This window comes from Pinus tabuliformis, chromosome 5_2 (genome assembly GCF_031772625.1).
Source record: "Pinus tabuliformis cultivar Carrire ecotype Pingquan chromosome 5_2, CPIR1, whole genome shotgun sequence".
Classification (NCBI taxonomy): Eukaryota; Viridiplantae; Streptophyta; class Pinopsida; order Pinales; family Pinaceae; genus Pinus; species Pinus tabuliformis.
Genome location: NC_142306.1, coordinates 570,418,523 through 570,438,102, shown reverse-complemented (window position 1 = coordinate 570,438,102; position 19,580 = coordinate 570,418,523). Strand labels below are relative to the sequence as shown.

At 39.0% G+C, this 19,580-nt stretch overlaps 1 pseudogene; it reads left to right on the top strand.

Annotated features, from left to right (window-relative positions):
* Positions 1–19,580, top strand: part of LOC149160243 (ras-related protein RABA1e pseudogene) — a 144,815-nt pseudogene that overhangs the window by 24,116 nt on the left and 101,119 nt on the right.

The window sequence follows — 19,580 nt, the reverse complement described above, 5'->3', positions numbered from 1 at the left end:
GGTTGCTGCATGTAGATCTCTTCTTCTAGATCCCCGTGAAGAAATGTTGTCTTCACATCCATCTGTTCTACCACAAAATCAAAAGCAATAGCAATAGATAAAAGTAATCTAATAGAAGCGACCTTGACAATAGGAGAAAAAATATCACCAAAATCAATTCTCGACACCTGGGAATAACCTTTTGCTACCAACCGAGCTTTGTATTTCTCCACCTTTCCTTCTGCATTTGTCTTCTTCTTGAACACCCATTTGCTGCCAATGGGTTTCCTTCCAGCTGGCAACTCCACTAGATCCCAAGCCTCATTTTTGTGCAAAGATTCCATTTCATCAACCATGGCCTCTTTCCAGAATTTTCCATCCTATGAATCTACTACTTCCTTCACAGTTCTGGGATCATCATCAGTAATAGATAAAGTAAAATTTGAACATAAAGCAGATGAACTATACCTTTCTGGCTTCCTTCTTTCTCGAACTGATCTTCTCACACCTGTAGTTTGTGGCTCTTCATCTTTTGATTCCTCCTCTGCTATAGAGTTTGATTCTTCCTCCTTAAGCTCAAACTCTATCTTCTTAGGTTCTTTTGGTTGGACTTCATGTTTAATAACATATTTTACCTCTCTAAAGACCACATCTCGACTGTACAAAACCTTCCTTGTTACTGGGTTCCAAAGCTTATAACCCTTTAAACCATCCTTATACCCAATAAAGATGCACTTTTCAGATTTACTATCCAACTTGGTTCGTTTCTCCTTTGGAACATGTACATATGCATCACATCTAAATACCCTCAGATGTGAAAGAGAGGGTTTCTTACCAATCCATACCTCCTTGGAGTCTTCTCCTCCAATGCTGATGAAGGTGATCTGTTGACCAGGTAACGTGTTGTCTCCATCGCCTCTACCCAGAATTCCTGTCCTAACCCGACACCACTGAGGATGCTTCTTGCCCTTTCCATCAATGTCTTGTTCATTCTTTATGCAACTCCATTTTGCTTAGGTGTGTATGGATTATTCTTCTGTTGTTCTATACCAAACTTCTTACATAATTCTTCAATTTCCTTGATGCAAAACTCTCCACCGTTATCTGTCCTCAACACCTTTATCTTCTTCTCTCTCTAGTTTTCCACCAGAGCCTTAAATTCTTTAAACCTATCAAAGACTTCAGATTTCTTCTTAAGGAAATATATCCATTTATTCCTTGAGAATTAATCTATAAATGATACATAGTACACAGACTTACCCAGTGGTGGAACCTTCATAGGTCCAAACACATCACTATGCACAAGCTCTAATATTTTTTTCGCCCTCTAACTACCAAAGGGGAAACTCACCCGATTTTGCTTCCCACATACACAATTTTCAAAGAAATCAAAATCCAGAGAGCTATTACTCATACCTTCTACCATACCTTTACCATGAAGTATTTGAAGGCCCTTCTCTCCAATATTTCCAAGCCTTTGATGCCACAGCATGGTCTTCTCTCCAGAGACCACTAGATTTTCTACTCCACTTTCAGGAACCACAAAACTGTTTTACCCATCAACAACAGTGCTACCTTGCATCTTTTATAGAGTTCCAATCCAAACTCCCTGCATCAATACCAGTGCTCCCCAAACCATCTTGTAGGTATCCTTCTCAAACACTGTTTTTAAACCTGCATCATCTAGCTTGCTTACAGAAATCATATTTCTAGCCAATGCAGGAATACGTAGAACACCCGAAAGTGTTCTAACCCTTCCACCTTGTAACTTCAACTTTACTTTTCTGTGACCAATGATTCTAGCCTTCCTATCATCCCCTAAGAAGACATCACCACCATCGTATTTCTCATACTTGCAGAACCACTCTCTATGGGGAGTGAAGTGAAAGGATGCACCTAAATCAATCAACCATGCCTCATGAGCTACATGTGTACTTGAAGAAGCCAAGTACACATCCCCACCTTCATCTGAGGTGGTTTTCACCTCTAGTGAAGGAGCATCATCAAATCCCTTTCCTTTGTCAGGAGCTTTAGATTTATATTCCCTTTTGTATTGCCCTTCCTTTCCACATTTCCAGCACACCACCTTTACAGTTTTTCCTGGAGATTTAGATCTCCCTCTAGATTTAGATCTTCCACTCGATGACTTATTTTTGTTTCTGTTCTGGGACCATCCTCGTACATACAAGGCATCACCATTCTAGCTCACCATATTTTTCCGTCTCATCTCCTCCATCAGCAAGGATGAGACTATTTCATCAAAATGCAAGGCAGTTGCATTGCTACCTATTGCAATAACCAGACTATCCCACGAATCTGGTAGAGAACACAACAAACTAATGCACTTATCTTCATCTGAAATTTTGATATCCACAGACGATAACTGACTTACCACAGTATTAAACGCATTCAGATGCTTTGTCACCGAGTCTCCATCTTTTATCCTCGGGTTATACAACTTTTTTCGTAGGAACAATTTATTCACCAAAGACTTAGATTGGTACAAAGCCCCTAACGTGTTCCACAAATCCTTTGCCGTAGCTTCCCTTAATACATTCTGCAATACTGAATCTGAGACACACAATTGTATTATTCTCTTTGCCTTCCAATACAACATCTTCCATTCTTCATCAGACACTCCCGTTGCTTTAGTACCCGGATCTACCACGATCCACTGATCTTTATCCACCAATAGATCCTCCATCTTGAGTTTCCACAACTCAAAACTCTAACCAGTAAATTTCTCGATCTCTATCTTTCTATTGCTCGTAATCTTCTTTCACCACCAAAATTGATCCCTTAGATCTCCCACTGAATGGGGTCTACCACAGGCCCAAGCGAAACCCCTCAGCAACAAAGGCGTCCCCTTGAAGCCAAAACAACTCCGATAACAAATGTAGGTTTTAACGCCATATAGAGATTACCTACATACGAATTGTAAAACATAGAAAATAAACAATGCGAGAGCATAACACATAAAACACATATACACAGAGATTTTTCCCTAGATCCCAAAACCGAGACTACCAGCTTGATTTTTCATTATGTTCCTTTCAATGTTACAATACATATTTATACATGTCAAAGCATCCAATACCATGGACCCAAAACCATCGCGTCCAAAACCATGTGCGAAAACCCCTGTGACCCCCCTGCTACAAAATCAGCGCAACGAAGGGGGGGCTCTGCTCCCCCTCTAACCCGCCAATGAACTACGTGGGCTAGTCATGGAAAGAATATAACACAACCCAACACATAGGCACAATACAATTCCATCATATATAGCAAGGGGTTGCCTTCTAGGGAAAAAAAACCTAAATTAAACATAACTTCTACTGTCATATCTCCGCTTGATGAATGTCCCAGATTGACTATGAAATTACAACATTTTACAAGGCAATTTTACATCTATTTTTAGCTTCAAGGGCACTGCCCCCCTGGTACTAGATTGACTACGAAATTACAACATTTTACAAGGTCATTTTACATCTATTTTTAGCTTCGAGGGCACTGCCCCCGATCCCCCGCCAGGGGGGGCTCCCAAAGGTCATAGCTGACCCCCTTGGACCCCCCTATAACGTATATTTTATGGGCAGCTTTGCCGCCCCATTACGAACTGAGGTCCAATGCGGCGATACCTTTGAATATAGAAGATAATCAGGCTCCACACCCGACAATCTCCCACTTGGAGACTGATTATAGAAACTCCACCGCTTCTTCATTTGCTAGACAATGACTCCACTTTGGACCTAGTTGTTTCTCTTCTTCTTCATCATACTTGAAGACCAATTGAAACAGAGAAGACTTTTAGTTTCTCCTTAGTTACCACATTTGTTAACATATCTATAGGATTTTGGCTAGTGTGTATCTTTTCCATCTTCCAATGTTGACCGTATGAAATGGTACTTGATCTGTATATGTTTAGTCTTGGAACGAAATGTGGAGTTCTTTGCAAGATGTATGGCACTCTTGCTGTCACTGTATAACCTGCCCAACTCCTGCTTCTTACCCAATTCATCCAGAAACCTTTGTAACCAAATCATTTCTTTACTAGCCTCTGTAGCAACAACATACTCTACTTCTGTTATTAAGAGTGCAACAACACTTTGTAGTTTTGAGACCCAACTGACAGTTGTTCCACCTACAGTAAACACTTTCCCTGTGGTGCTCCTCTTGTTATCTCTATCACCCACCATATCTGCATCAACATATCACTGTAGAGTAATGTTTGAGCCACCAAATCATAATGCTTGATTTGTGGTACCTCTCAAATACTTGAGAATCCACTTTATTGCCATCCAATGTTCTTTTCCTGGATTGTTCATGTACCTGCTTACAACTCCCACTACATGTGCAATATCAAGCCTTGTGCAGACCATTGCATACATTAAGCTTCCAATTACTGATGCATATGGAACTTTAGACATATCAGTCATTTCTTCCTGAGTCTTGGGACACATTTCCTTAGTTTGAAATGGCATGCCAAATGTATACTAACCGGTTTTTCATTCTGCATATTAAACCTTTTCAACACCTTTCGTATGTACTCACTCTAAGACAATGTTAATTTGTGATTCTTCCTGTCTCTAGTTATTCTCATACCAAGGATTTGTTTTGCAGCACCCAAATCCTTCATTGCAAATGAGTTTGCCAATTTTCTTTTAAGCATATTTATTTTCTGCATGTTAGAACCTACAACAAGCATGTCATCTACATACAATAACAATATAATATAGCTGCCATCATTTTTTCTTTTGAGATAAACACAATGATTAGAATGGCATCTATTATAACCTTGTTCAGACATAAACCTGTCAAATTTTAGATACCACTACCTTGGAGCCTGTTTTAAGCCATACAAGCTCTTCTTCAACCTGCACACTAGTTTCTCCTTCCCTTTTACCTCATATCCTTGTCTTTGCATCTAATTGCTCAAGATGCAAATCTTCAGCTACTACTAGACTTATAATAGTTCTAATTGAAGTCATTTTAACAATAGGAGAAAATATCTCATCAAAGTCTATACCCTTTTTCTGTGGAAACCCCTTCACCACAAGTCTAGCTTTATACCTTTGTCTACCTACATCTTCTTCCTTCAACCTATAAACCCATTTATTCTGCAATGCTATTTTACCTATAGGCAACCTGATTAAGTCCCAAGTCTGGTTATGTGCTAAGGAGTCCATCTATTCTTTCATTTCTTGTTCCCACTTCTTCCTGGTTTCTACCTACACTTCTTCTTCATAACATTCTAGTTCACCAGAATCAGTCAACAATACATAATATAATGAAGGAGAGTATCATTTAGGGGGTCTACCTATTCTGGTATATCTTCTAACACCACTTTCAAGTGTTTGAGGTGCCTGTTGTTGTTGTGGTTGTTGTGCTGGTTGTTGATCATTATAATTTTCAGGCACCATAACTTTTTTTGTGATCTCTTCAAGGACTGTGTATTCTCCATTTTCCTTTTCCTGTTTCTTTTCCTGCAGTTGATCCTTATACAAAACCTTTTCATTGAATATGACATCTTTGCTCCTAACACCATAATCATTAACACCATATCCAATAAAGGTACATTTCTTTGATTTTGCCTCAAGCTTTGTTCTATTTTCTTTATTAATGTGGACAAAGGCTTCAAAACCAAAAGTCTTTAAAAATAGTAGTTTACGTTTTTACCTGTCTATACCTCCTCTGGAATACCACCATCCAAGGAAATTGAAGGCCCTCTGCTTATTAGATAAACAACAGTATCTACAACATCTACCCAAAATTGTAAAGGCAATCCTGCATGCAATCTCATGCACCTTACACGCTCCATGATTGTCCCATTCATCCTTTCTGACACACCATTTTGTTGTGGTGTTCCTAGAACTATCTTCTCTCTGCGAAATCCATTTTCTGAATAATACCTATCAAATTATTTGTTGTAATATTCACCTCCATTGTCTAATCTAAGACACTTCAACCTTTCTCCTGTCTCATTTTCAACCAAAGCTTTCCATTTCTTGAAAGTATCAAATACATAAGATTTATTTCGAATACAATAAATCCATGTTTTTTTGGTTGCATCATCAATCAAAGTAACATAATAATGAGAGCCACCGAGAGATGATACCTAAGCAGGTCCCCATAAATCTATATGCACAAGCTCTTATTTTCTTTCCCAACTTTGAGAAATTTGACTCTCTTCTATTTTCCAGAAACACAATTTTCACATAATTCCAAATCAACATGCTTCAAACCTGGCAACAAATTTCTTGAGTGAAGGATCTGCATACCCTTCTCACTCATGTGCCCAAGCCTATGATTCCAAAATATTGTACCTTCTCCTATAGAGGTTAAAACATTAATAGAATTAGAAATACCATTGCATAAATACAATGTACCAGCGTTTTCTCCTTTTGCTATTACCAGAGCTCCTTTAGTGACCTTCCAGGTTTTATCAGTGAAAGTAGTTACACAACTTTCACCTCCCAACTTCCCTATTGAAATCAGATTTTTCTTCAGATCTAGAACATGCCTTACCTCCTTCAATAGCCATTGATTTCCATTTTGTTTTTTTTATGAAAATTGTACCCATTCCAATGATTTTACAGGGTTTATCATCACCCAATTAAACCTATCCAAAATCTCCTTGAACATAATCATGAAAATGTTTCCTATCAGGTGTGGCATGGAATGAGGCCCCTGAATCTACCACCTAGGCATCAATAGTATTTTCTAAGGAAAGAATCAAAGCACCTTGCAACACATCACCTATCACATTCACTTCATGATTGTTTTCTTGTTGTGCGTCTCCTTCTTTTCCCTTCTGATACTTGCAGTCTTTCTTCAAGTGTCCTTTATTCCCACATTTCCAGCACACTATCCCTGATCTGGACTTGGATCTTCTTTTTCTTGACTTACTGCTATATCTAGGGCTCTCTCCTCTTTCCATTGTTATTCCCCTAGTCTCTGCAATCAAAGCATTACCCGATGTATCACCGAAGCTTTTTCATCGCATTTCCTCACTGAGGATTGCACCGACAACATCATCAAAATTTAAAGTACTAGATCTAGAGAGAGTTACTAATGGCCATAACTAAACCATTCCAACTTTTTGGAAATGAGCACAAAAATAACAAATCCCTAACTTCAACATCAAAATTTACCCCTACAGAACTTAACTAACTGGTAGCTATATTAAATTCATTTAAATTATTAGCAACAGATTCACCTTATGACATATTCATATTAAATAAATGCTTCATAAGAAATACCTTATTTGAGGCTGAGGGTTTTTCATATAGATTGGCCAATGTTGGCATTAAACCCTCTGTTTTCGTTTCCTTTGAAATATTAAACGCTACTAGCACCGCTAGGCACAGTCGTATTGTTCCAAGTACTTTTCTGTTTAGAATATCCCATTATGTGTCTATCATACTTGTCGGCTTCTTTGCCTTTCCGCTCAATGGTTGGTACAAATCTCTCTGATACAGATAATCTTCCATCTGCATCTTCCACAGCTGGTAGTTTTGGCCATTAAATTTTTCAACCCTAAACCTACCATCTTCCGCCATTACTCCCACTCAAACCAAGAACCCTTCTCTCCTACGAGTTTATCAGCCAAATAGAGCTTCGGCTCTGATACCAGTTGTTAGAAAATTATATATTACAGAGCAATGGAACACATAAAATATTTCAGAAATATAAACACAGAAAACAATAGAGACACAGATATATGTGGTTCACCCAATTTGGGCTACATCCATGGAGAAACAACTAGTCCTTCCTTTTATATTATCCAGCAAACTGAAGAGATACAATCGACAGAAGATTCGCTGTAATTCCCTCTTCTCTCTTGCTCAATCTCCTCTCTCTTCTCTCTCAGAATATAGATCTACATATACACAATATAATTTCCTCATATATAGCAAGGGGTTGCCTTCTAGGGAAAAAACCATAAATTAAACATAACTTCTACCATTAGATCTCCGCCTAATGAATGCCCCAGATTGACTATGAAATTACAACATTTTACAAGGAAATTTTACATCTATTTTTAGCTTCTGGGGTACTGCCCCTGATCCCCTGCCGGGGGGGGTTCCCAAAGGTTGTAGCTGCCCCCCCCCCCCCCTGGACCCCCCCTACAATGTATATTTTACGAGTGGCTTTGCCACCCCATTATGAACTGGGGTCCAATGCGGCGATATTTTTTAATACATAAGATAATCAGGCTCCACACCTAATAATCTCCCACTTGGAGATTGATTATAGAAACTCCACCGCTACTTCATTTGTTGGACAATGACTCCACTTTGGACCTGGTTGTTTCTCATCTTCTTAATCATACTTGAAGACCAATTTAAACTGAGAAGACTCTCAGTTTCTCCTGGTTGCAACTTTTGTTAACATATCTGTAGGATTTTGGCTAGTTTGTATCTTTTCCATCTTCAACTGTCCATATTAAAGATCATTCTCATTGTTGATCATTATGATTTTCAAGAACCATCACTTTTTTTATCTCTTCAATCACTGTGTATTCTTTGTTTTCTTTTTCCTTTTTCTTTTCCTGCAACTGATTCTTATACAAAACCTTTTCATGGAATATGAAATCTATACTCCTAATGATTTTGTGTTTTTCATAATCATAAAAGCGATAACCAAAATCATTAACACCATATCCAATAAAGGTACATTTATTTGATTTTGCCTCAAGCTTTGTTCTATTTTCTTTATTAATGTGGACAAAGGCTTCACAACCAAAAGTATTTAAAAAAGAGTAGTTTAGCTTTTTACCTGTCCATGCCTCCTCTAGAATACCACCATCCAAAGAACTTGAAGGCCCTCTATTAATTAGATAAACAAAAGTATCTAAAACATCTGCCCAAAATTGTAAAGGCAATCCTACATGCAATCTCATGCACCTTGCACGCTCCATGATTCTCCCAAAGGTCGTAGCCGCCCCCCCTTGGACCCCCCTGCAGCGTATACTTTACGGGCGATTTTTTTGCCCCATTACGAACTTGGGTCCAATGCGGTGATACCTTTGAATACATAAGATAATCAGGCTCCACACCCAACAATTTATCTATTCTACGTCACCTCTATATCTCTTTTTATATCATCTAACTTTGTAGATCCATATCTTGACTTGGAATTCTAATGTTATTTGCAATATCTCATTAGAACAACTTACACCCTTTTAATGGGATTCATTGACCTTTTCTACAATCATCGTAGCCTTTTGTTGTGCATATATGATCTTTTCTTGACAACACACATTCATATAGTGCACCACAACATTCTAACTCCATCAAAATTGGCCTTTGAAATTCTATACTCATGTTTTGGACATTCCACTCTACGCTAGTCACACTTGCCCAAACAAAAACTCCAACATTTTAACGGTTTCTAGCTTGTTTTGGTTGATTGGGATCCCACTATCCTTGAGGACCAAGTAACATGGAGTATTTATGTTTTTAAATAGGCTACATTAAAGATGAATATCATGGGAAAAACCATGGGTTCTCACAATCCTAGAGCTTGAAAACCGTTGGTAACTTGATCGAGTCAAGTTTACACAAACTACCCTAATAAGAATTAAGATGTATCTATGTGATTTTTTGTTAGGTCCCTATACTACTAGTGTAACCCCTTATTGTTATTAGTACAACCCCTTATTATATTGTTGTGCCCATGTAGTCCTTATATTGTTATTATTGTTCCCCATAGAATCCCACTATTGTTATTATTGTGCCCTTACATTATTATTGTTATGTCAGCTCTGATTATATTATGGCCCCTTAGACTCCTATATATAGAAAGGAGGTTTTGTCATTTGTATCATCCAAGAATTGTTCATTTGTGTAATGTAAAGGAGATTTCCCCCTCGAAGAGGCTTATTTTGAAGGTGTTTGTCTATCTTTTCTATATTTTTGTGATCTGGTTTCATAACATTTGGTATCAGAGCTTTGGATTCTAGGGTTTCGCTACTCCAAACAGGTCATTATGGAATTTTCACTATAAATTTTTTTCTATGATGTTTTAGAAGCTAAAAGAAAAACCCATTTGAAATGACATCTCACTGAACCTTGGGCCTGAAGTTCAGATCTTGTCTCACTATAGTTTCAGAGATATGGTCTGAGGAATTTAGGCTTTCTGCAAGCTCCATAATTTCATCTCAAACAGGTCATCGTGGAATTTTCGCTATAATTGTTTTTCTACAATGTTTCAAAATCTGAAATTAAAACCCATTTGATCCGAAAATGTGGTGACGCTTCGCCCAAATTTCAGATCTCGTTTTGTTATATTTTTGGAGATACAGTCCAACACATTTAGGTTTTATGCAAGCTCCCAAATTACATCCCAAATAGGTTACCTTGGGAACATAGTCATAACTTTCTCTTTGAGCATCAGATTGAAATTTTTGAAGAAGTTACAGAAAGAGGATGGACTGTAGTTTTCTGTGTGTCGGTTTCAGGTCCTAAGGTTGAAGCAGTGACACATGGCTCTTCGTACAAGTTCTCTCTATTGAACCAGTTTATAATCAGGTCATCGTGGGAGATTTGACATAACTCTTCCTTGCAGAATCCAATCTTGATCAGACTTATGGGGTTAGAAAGGGGAATCAGAGGGATACTGTAGGACGCAATTTTAGAACTTGGAGTTCTAAAATTACAGAGTTACATTAGTTTCAAGATGAATCTCCTAAAATCAAGAAAAGATGATATGAGGAAGTTTGATGGCAAGGATCCGTTAAATTGGATACTACAAATGGACCAATATTTTGATCTACATGAGGTGCAACTGTGACAAAAGGTACGTATTACATATTTATATTTAGAAACAAACCAATTTTTATGGTATGAAGGGCTTTGTTCTCATAAACCACTTGTCACATGGTCAATTTTCATGAAGAAAATGATAGCACATTATGAGGATACAAAGAGAAACACCTTCTTTAGCCAATTGATAAATCTGAAACAAAAGGGTTCAATGGCAGAGAACATTGTGGACTTTCAAAAATTGAATATAAGGGTAAATTATATTCTAGAGAAGAAAAGGATTGATGTCTTCATAGGGACTTTAAAGGATAACATTCAACATGAGGTTCGTCTTTCGGAACCTGATTCATTGGAGAAGGCATTTAGGTTGGCAAGAAAAATTGAAAGCGAAAATATGGAAACAAGGAATCCCACCACTCACAACTATAATTATGGAAGTGTTTTTTCTGTTATCCTTCCACAACCTACAAGATTTACACCACAACAATTGGAAGAAAAAAGAGAAAAAGGGTTTTGTTATAATTGTGATAGAAAATACATTAAAGGTCATATGTGTTATGAGAAGAAATTATTTTACATAGATTATGAATAGGAGGAAGAAAAGGATCAAGAAACATCAAAAGAAGAGGATATACACCAGGAACCAACCACAGAGAAAGAAGAAATGAATCTAAACATATCTTGTAAAGCATTGGCAAGAATTACCACTCCTCAAACTCTCAAGATAGAAGGACATATCAAGAAGAAAAGGGTTCAAGAAGTGAAAGATCACATCGAAAAATTAGAAATGAATCCAACCATATCTTGTAATGCATTGGCTGGAATTACCACTCCTCAAACTATCAAGATAGAAGGACATATCAAGAATAAAAATGTTCAAGAAGTGAAAGATCACATCAAACATCAAGAAATGAATCCGACCATATCTTGTAATGCATTGGAAGAAATTACCACTCCTCAAACTCTCAAGATAGAAGGACATATCAAGAAGAAAAATATTCAAGTAGTGAAAGATCACATCGAGCATCATCAACAATATATCCAAAGGATAACGCCACTTTGGTGCAAAATCGAATGAAACAACAGGTAGATGAACATCGCAGTGAAAGAATTTTTGATGTAGGCGATTGGGTATTTTTATGGCTACATCCCAAGAAAGCTATTTATGAGAAGGAAATGTTGGCAATATTACATGCACTTAAGAAATAGTGACCTTACCTAATGGCAAGACACTTCAAGGTAAAAATGGATCATGATAGTCTTAAATACTTTTTAGAACAAAGATTATCTTTAGAAGAACAGAAAAATGGGTCACAAATATGTTGGGTTGTGACTTTGAAATCATCTACAAAAAAAGAAAGCAAAATGTTGTTGCCAATGCACTCTCAAGAAAGGATGAGGATGTGGAAGCATTGTTTTGTGCTATTTCTATTATCCAACCAAATTGGATAAACGAAGCAAGGGATTAATGGAAGAAGGATGAAGAAGTGTGGCCCCTCATTCAAAAGTTGCAGAAGATCGCAGTTCAAACAATATTGCCAGAACTTCACGAGGAAGGAAAAATCATATTGGAACCTGGAGCAATCACAAAAACAAGAACCCAACAGCTATTAAATCGATCAATTTCAGAGTATCTCATCAAGTGGAAGAACTTACCCGCTGAAGATTCCACATGGGAGGACAAGAATTTTATACAAAAGCATCAAGAACTACTCAAGCGTTGAGGACAACACTTTTTGAAGGAGAGGGGCATGTTAGGTCTCTATACTACTAGTGTAACCCCTTATTGTTATTAGTACAACCCCTTTATTATATTGTTGTGCCCATGTAATCCCCACATTGTTATTATTGTGCCCTTACATTATTATTATTATGCCGGCTCTGATTATATTATGACCCCTTAGACTCCTATATATGGAAAGGAGGTCTTGTCATTTGTATCATCCAAGGATTGTTCATTTGTTTAATGTAAAGGAGGTTTCCCCCTCGAAGAGGCTTATTTTGAAGGTATTTATCTATCTTTTCTATCTTTTTGTGAGCTGGTTTCATAACATTTTTAATAATATCATTTATATTTATATAAATTTCACATCTTTATATGGATGAGGGGGTCAACGTGATGGAGACAAATAGAACAAGTGAGAGGGATCATACAATGACGGTGGTCACTCTGCTTCTTCTATCCCTCACATCATAGGATATCTATGAGGTAATTTGCGCCAGACGCAAGGACGGGGACTCAACGACAAGTGTCTGGGCCATGAGCCTTGTTATCACCCCAAGAAACTCTCCTAGGTTGTATATCGAAGATGCTCGGGAACATTACAAACTCAACAAAATGTTGGATAAATGGTGGATGAATGAAATAAATGCTGCATATTCAAGCTAGATAACCACTTCTACTGTGCTTGACCCCAGACATGGGTGAACATCCCCAGGCTACAAGGCTTTTAACCACCAATTACTCACAGTTTTAAAGAAAATGTGATGATGGAGAAGACTGACCACACCATCAGATGCACAGGACCCTGTGATGGTCGACTGCAACCAGCTAAAAGGTCTGTAAGTCTGTTTTCTAATGCACAGATAGGATGACAGCTCTTTGGCATTAAAATAACAGAAACCTGCAAAAAAATTCAATGATACATGCTAAAACCTAACACAGAGGTGGGATGATAGCCCCTCTAATGTTAAACATTAACGACACATGAATAAATGCAAAACAAGCACAGCCTGGAACATGAAGAAGAAGTGGACAGTGAGCAATTAACAACAAAAGAAGCTTGCATTAGCTGAAAATGAATACCAGACGCTACAGGTATCACAGCAGTTACAATCTCCAGAAGTTGAACCTTACAGCAAAATAACACTCATCAATCTATTACATTCTGTCTTCTAGATATATATAGAGGTTGGTTTACAAACAGTCTGCTAAACTATGCGTGGAGGAGTCAATAAATGACCACCAACCACATTTACAATCTGAAATGGGCCTCTGCTGCAACTCTGAGTGTTTTAATGAAAAAATCATCCTTTTCTGATATTCTGAAGTCCTTCTCGGGCAGCTGGAGTAAATTATGGATGAAATTCCATGCCTGATAAATGTTTTTCACTGCTCGAGGTCGTCCTCTTTGTCCTTAGCCATGCTACTCTTTAACTGCAGTGGTTGCAAATTGAATGCGCTGAGTACAAGTAATTGAAGGTTGAACTATGAAGAGCACTGGCGGGAAACATTTCGCAATGGTTAATGGGAAGAACAGAAATCAAATGTGGACCATTTGATCATATAGATCAATGGCAGAGATCTCATCAGGAGGAGCTATTGGGAGGCAGAGAGGCGAGGACGACAAGGGCCGTTGGATCAATGGAACGAACGACTGAGATTGCACGAAGGAAGCCATCGGGAGGAGGTGCGGGCGGTGTGAATACAAGTTTTCGGATTGTAGTCAGGCAGATTCGACGGCGATCGAGCGCTAAAGCTGCAAGGTTTTTAATGACTGGGGCTGGCGATTTTACGTGGTGGGCGGTTTCCCCGCATGACCTATTGGCGTTGGGCGGTTTACATACATGGAGGCACAATCGAATAAGATTGTGATGCGTGGCAAGTAGGTCTGGCGGTAAACCACCTTCCCCGCGGGTTATCACGTACGCAGCTTGCGGGGAGAGGGCTAGCGAATGGCGTTGGACTACATGGCAGTTGCAATCGGATGGCGAAAAAATGTCAAGGGTTAACGTGGGGAAGATGCGACAGGTGTGGGCCCGCCAATATTAAATTTCTTTGTATGGGCGCGGCTATAATGTATTAAAACGTTAGTTTCGGGAATAAACAAATAAAAGGTTTATGGGGGTTTTAATAAAATTATAAACAAAAAGAACCCAAAAGCTGTGAAAAAGGGTTTATGGAGAAATTTTAGCAAAAAACGGAGGAATGGGGAGTTAAATAATGTAAGAGAGGCTTGAGTAAATATGGGTTTACACAAGGTTTAAGAAGAAAACAGAGATTAAGGGGTAATGAGGGAGAATTAGGAGAATGAAGGGGAAGAATAGATCCACTGCTGCGAACCACTTGAAAGCACAACCAGCACTGCCAAACCTACTTTTTGCCGATCAAATGCTGCAAACTGTAGCAGAGCTAACACTGGCTCCTTCTGGGGATCAGATCCTCCCTGTGAGGTCTCAAGAACCTGTATACTAATGCCTTCATACAAAACTCAGCTTAGAAACATTATGCCTAGTATCCATTGGGCATGGAGTCAAATTAAGTCTGCACTAAAACCTGTAAAAGAAACTGCTTACAATCATTAAGACCTGAAAAATTAAACTTCAAAAATTGCCCATTAGCTGGGCCATCAAACTTGTTGCTTGTCATCTGGTTCATCATAGATCAGCAAGACAAGATTTATTTGATCCTCCACCTCAAATAGTTTAAGACATTTGAGCTTAGTAGGTAGAAATGGATCAACCTTCATCTCCCTTTTATGTATTTTCCTCCTTGGATGTTCTTTAGAAGAGCCTTTGCACACCTGTTGAATATTCATGGCTGTTGTGTACTTGTCTGTGTCATTTGTGGTCTGCACAACCAATATGAATGATGAACCATTGTTTTCTTGTGCAGGGGACACAAAGACATTATCAGCTCCTGCATCTTTCTTTGAAAAGTCCTCATCCAAGGAGGTATTCCAAAACTGTGCCTCCTCTTCCTCTGTCATCTGATAAGCTGCCTTTTCAATCTGTGTGGAGGCCATCTGAGCAGGTTTTTGAATATCAAGACTGAGATGATCGGTTTCAGCCTTGAGCATTGAATTTTGTTCTGCCTCAATGTTCAAGGGGTAATTGTGAGGGATTGTCATTTGAGCAGACATAGGGACAAAAGATGATGGGGAGCTTTCTTCTCCCTTATTGATCACCGAGTTGGGAATGGTAGCAGGTTGGCTAATTTGTAGATTTGCATAGCCATGGGAAGATGGGATGACTTCAAGCTCAGATTCTTCAAGGATGAAGGTGCCAACTGCTGATTGTTGCTGTTGATCAGCTTGTTGTTCTGCAGCTACAACAAGCTAGAAAACAGTGCCTTTGGACATTGCTTTCCCATAAACAGCCCTGGTTAGGAAAGTAACACCTTCCAAACCATGGACCTCCTCCTCTTCTTCATGATTCTCTTCTTCCATGACTGAATTCTACAAAAGGGTCTTAACCCCTTTATCTTCATTTGTAACATTACTTCTTTGCAAAATCTACAAATGTTCAGGTGCTCCTCTATATGGATTTGGAGTTGAAAAAGAAAAGCCACAAGGAGTTCATGCTTCTTTAGAATGCTGCTCAACCTTTAGTTTGGAAACTTCAGAGGCCAAAAACTCAATCATCCTAGCTAATTCATCTATTTCAGGGCCATAGGATGATGAGGATTCACCTCCCGATCTTCTCCTTTCATCATCACCTTCGAGTTTGTCTGCAGCAATGATGTTCAATTCTACTTCGAAGGCTGCAGTTTGCATATCAGCCAAAGAAGTGCATCCTCTTTCTCTTAAAAACAAGAATAACTGAGAATCGAAGGCATTAGCATAAGTAAGCATGGCAGAAGCAAGGGTGGGTTTTACTTCAACTGGCATTCTGTTGTACATATGATTGAATTTGACGTTAAATTCAGACAACAGCTCACCATCTTCTCTCTGCAAGCTCCCAAATTCATCATGATAAAAGAGCAGATCTTTATTATTCCCCCAGTGCTTTAAAAACACATCATCTAGGGCCTCAATGTCTGCAATAGACCTAGGGGGTAAATTTCTGAACCATTTTCTAGCCTCCCCTTCTAGGCTTTGAACAAAAACCCTCATCCAGACATCCTCTTCATTGATATCCAGGTTATCAGCATAGCTATAAAAAGCTTCTAAATGCTCTTCAGCTGATATTCCTTATGCACCAGTAAACTTTGGCATAAATTCTTGATAATCTCCTGTAGGCATAGCATTCAAAGGTGTAGGCAAGACTAAGGGTCCATACCTAGCAACAACTATTCTTTCTATCTTTGTGAGAGCTTGTTGGCCTGCCATGACTGAGGTATACAAAAGGGATACTGGTGGACTGAGTGGAATGAATCAATGAATGGAATAGCAGAAATAGAGGAATATCATGGACAACATGGAATGTTTCCTTGTTTAAACTGAGGTCTGAAAGGGAAATGAATAACAAGGAGCTATATGGATATCTGAAGTTATTTCTACACTAGCAGAGATACATAAAAAATTCCAAGGCTTACCTGATTCTGATGCTCATTACTGTGATATTTTCTTCTACTGAATGATCTTCTCAGGATCAGACACTAGTTCAGCTGATGGTTTCTAATATATCTCCGAACATGCCTCACCAACTGCACCAGAACTACAATGTGGAGTCGCCAAAGGATGGTCTTCCACCAGTGGAGTCGCCAGATAGATGATTACAACCAAAATATGTGTTCAAACCTTGTCTATCATCAAAGCTTGAAGTTGCGTCGTTTTCCCAGGGAAGCTGAGCTTCAATTCTCCTCTCCCCGGCAACGGTGCCAATTAACGTTATCACCCCAAGAAACTCTCCTAGGTTGTATATCAGAGATGCTCGGAAACATTACAAAATCAACAAAATGTTGGATAAATGGTGGATGAATGAAATAAATGCTGCATATTCAAGCCAGATAACCACTTCTACTATGCTTGACCCCAGACATGGGTGAACATCCCCAAACTACAAGGATTTTAACCACCAATTACTCATAGTTTTAAATAAAATGTGATGATGGAGAAGACTGACCACACCAGCAGATGCACAAGACCCTGTGATGGGCAGCTGCAACCAGTTAAAAGGTTTGTAAGTCTATTTTATAATGCACAAACAGGATGACAGCTTTCTGGCATTAAAATAACAGAAAACTGCAAAAAAATTCAATGATACATGCTAAAACCTAACACAGAGGTGGGATGACAACCCCTCTAATACTAAACATTAACAGTACATGAATAAATTCAAAACAAGCACAGCCTGGAACATGAAGAAGAAGTGGAAAGTGAGCAATTAGCAGCAAAAGAAGCTTGCATTAGCTGAAAATGAAGACCAAACGCTGTAGGTATCACATCAGTTACAATCTCCAGAAGTTGAACCTTACAGCAAAATAACACTCATCAATCTATTACATTCTGTCTTCTAGATATATATAGAGGTTGGTTTACAAACAGTCTGCTAAACTATGTGTGGAGGAGTCAATAAATGACCACCAACCACATTTACAATCTAAAATGGGCCTCTGCTACAACTCTGAGTATTTTAATGAACAAATCATCCTTTTCTGATATTCTGAAGTCCTTCTCAGGTAGCTGGAGTAAATTATAGATGAAATTCCACGCCTGATAAAATTTTTTCACTACTCGAGGTCGTCCTCTTCGTCCTTAGCCATGCTGCTCTTTAACTGCAGTGGTTGCAGATTGAATGCGCTGAGTACAAGTAATTGAAGGCTGAACTGTGAAGAGAAATGGCGGGAAACATTTCGCAATGGTTATCAGGAAGAATAGAAATCAAATGCGGACGTCGGATCATATACATCAACGGCAGAGATCTCATCAAGAGGAGCTATTGGGAGGCGGAGAGGTGAGGAAGATGAGGGTCGTTGGATCAAGGGAACGAACGACTGAGATTACACGGAGGAAGCCATTGGGAGGACATGCGGGCGGAGTGAATACAGGCCATCGGATCGCAATCGGGTAGATCCGACAGCGATCGGGCGCTGAAGCTGCAAATGTTTTTAATGCCTGGGGGCAGCGGTTTTGCATGGCGGGCGGTTTCCCTGCACCGCCTATTGGTGTTGGGCGGTTTATGTACACAGAGGCACGATCGAATAAGGTTGCGATGCATGGCAAGCAGGTCTGGCGGGAAGCCACCTTCCCTGCGGGTTATCGCATGCGCGGCTTGCGGGGAGAGGGCTAGCGAATGGCGTTGGACTACATGGCGTGTGCAATCGGATGGTAGAAAAAGGTCAAGGGTTAATGAGGGGAAGATGCGAAAGGTGAGGACCCGTCAATATTAAATTTCTTTGTATGGGCGCGGCTATAATGTATTAAAACGTTAGTGCCGGGAATAAACAAATAAAAGGTTTACGCGGGTTTTAATCAAATTATAAACAAAAAGCACCTAAAAGTCGTGAAAAAGGGCTTATGGAGAAATTTTAGCAGAAAACAGAGGAATGGGGAGTTAAAGAATGTAAGTGAGGCTTGAGTAAATATGGGTTTACACAAGGTTTAAGAAGAAAATGAAGATTAAGGGGTAATGAGGGAGAATTAGGAGAATAAAGGGGAAGAAGAGATTCACTGTTGCGAACCACTTGAAAGCACAACCAGCACTGCCAAACCTACTTTTTGCCGATCAAATGTTGCAAACTATTGTAGATCTAACAAGCCTCACCACAATCAAGCAGAGAAATGATGAAGGGGAGGCGGATCTCGAACATAGAATTGATGGGTTGATCCATAGCGATTTCTCTGTCGAGTTTGGGCCGAATATGATCCTCTTCTGAATACATTATACCATTAGATCTGCACATTTTTTTGTTTGCAAAAGAGATGGGGATCACTTCCCTTTTATAGTTCCATTTTCTAGGGTCATATCTGAAGCTGAAGCATTTTTCAGATCGTTTTATGGGATTTTTTCAGCATCTAAAGCCATTTATGTTGGTATCTCTCATAATATGCCTGGGGTTCCTTAGATCTTCGACATTAGGGATACATTCACCCTGATCTTGTGGGAAGGACAGATAATTGATTAAAAAACCATCATCACACATCAAATCGATGCCTACAGAGGTCGTCTGAA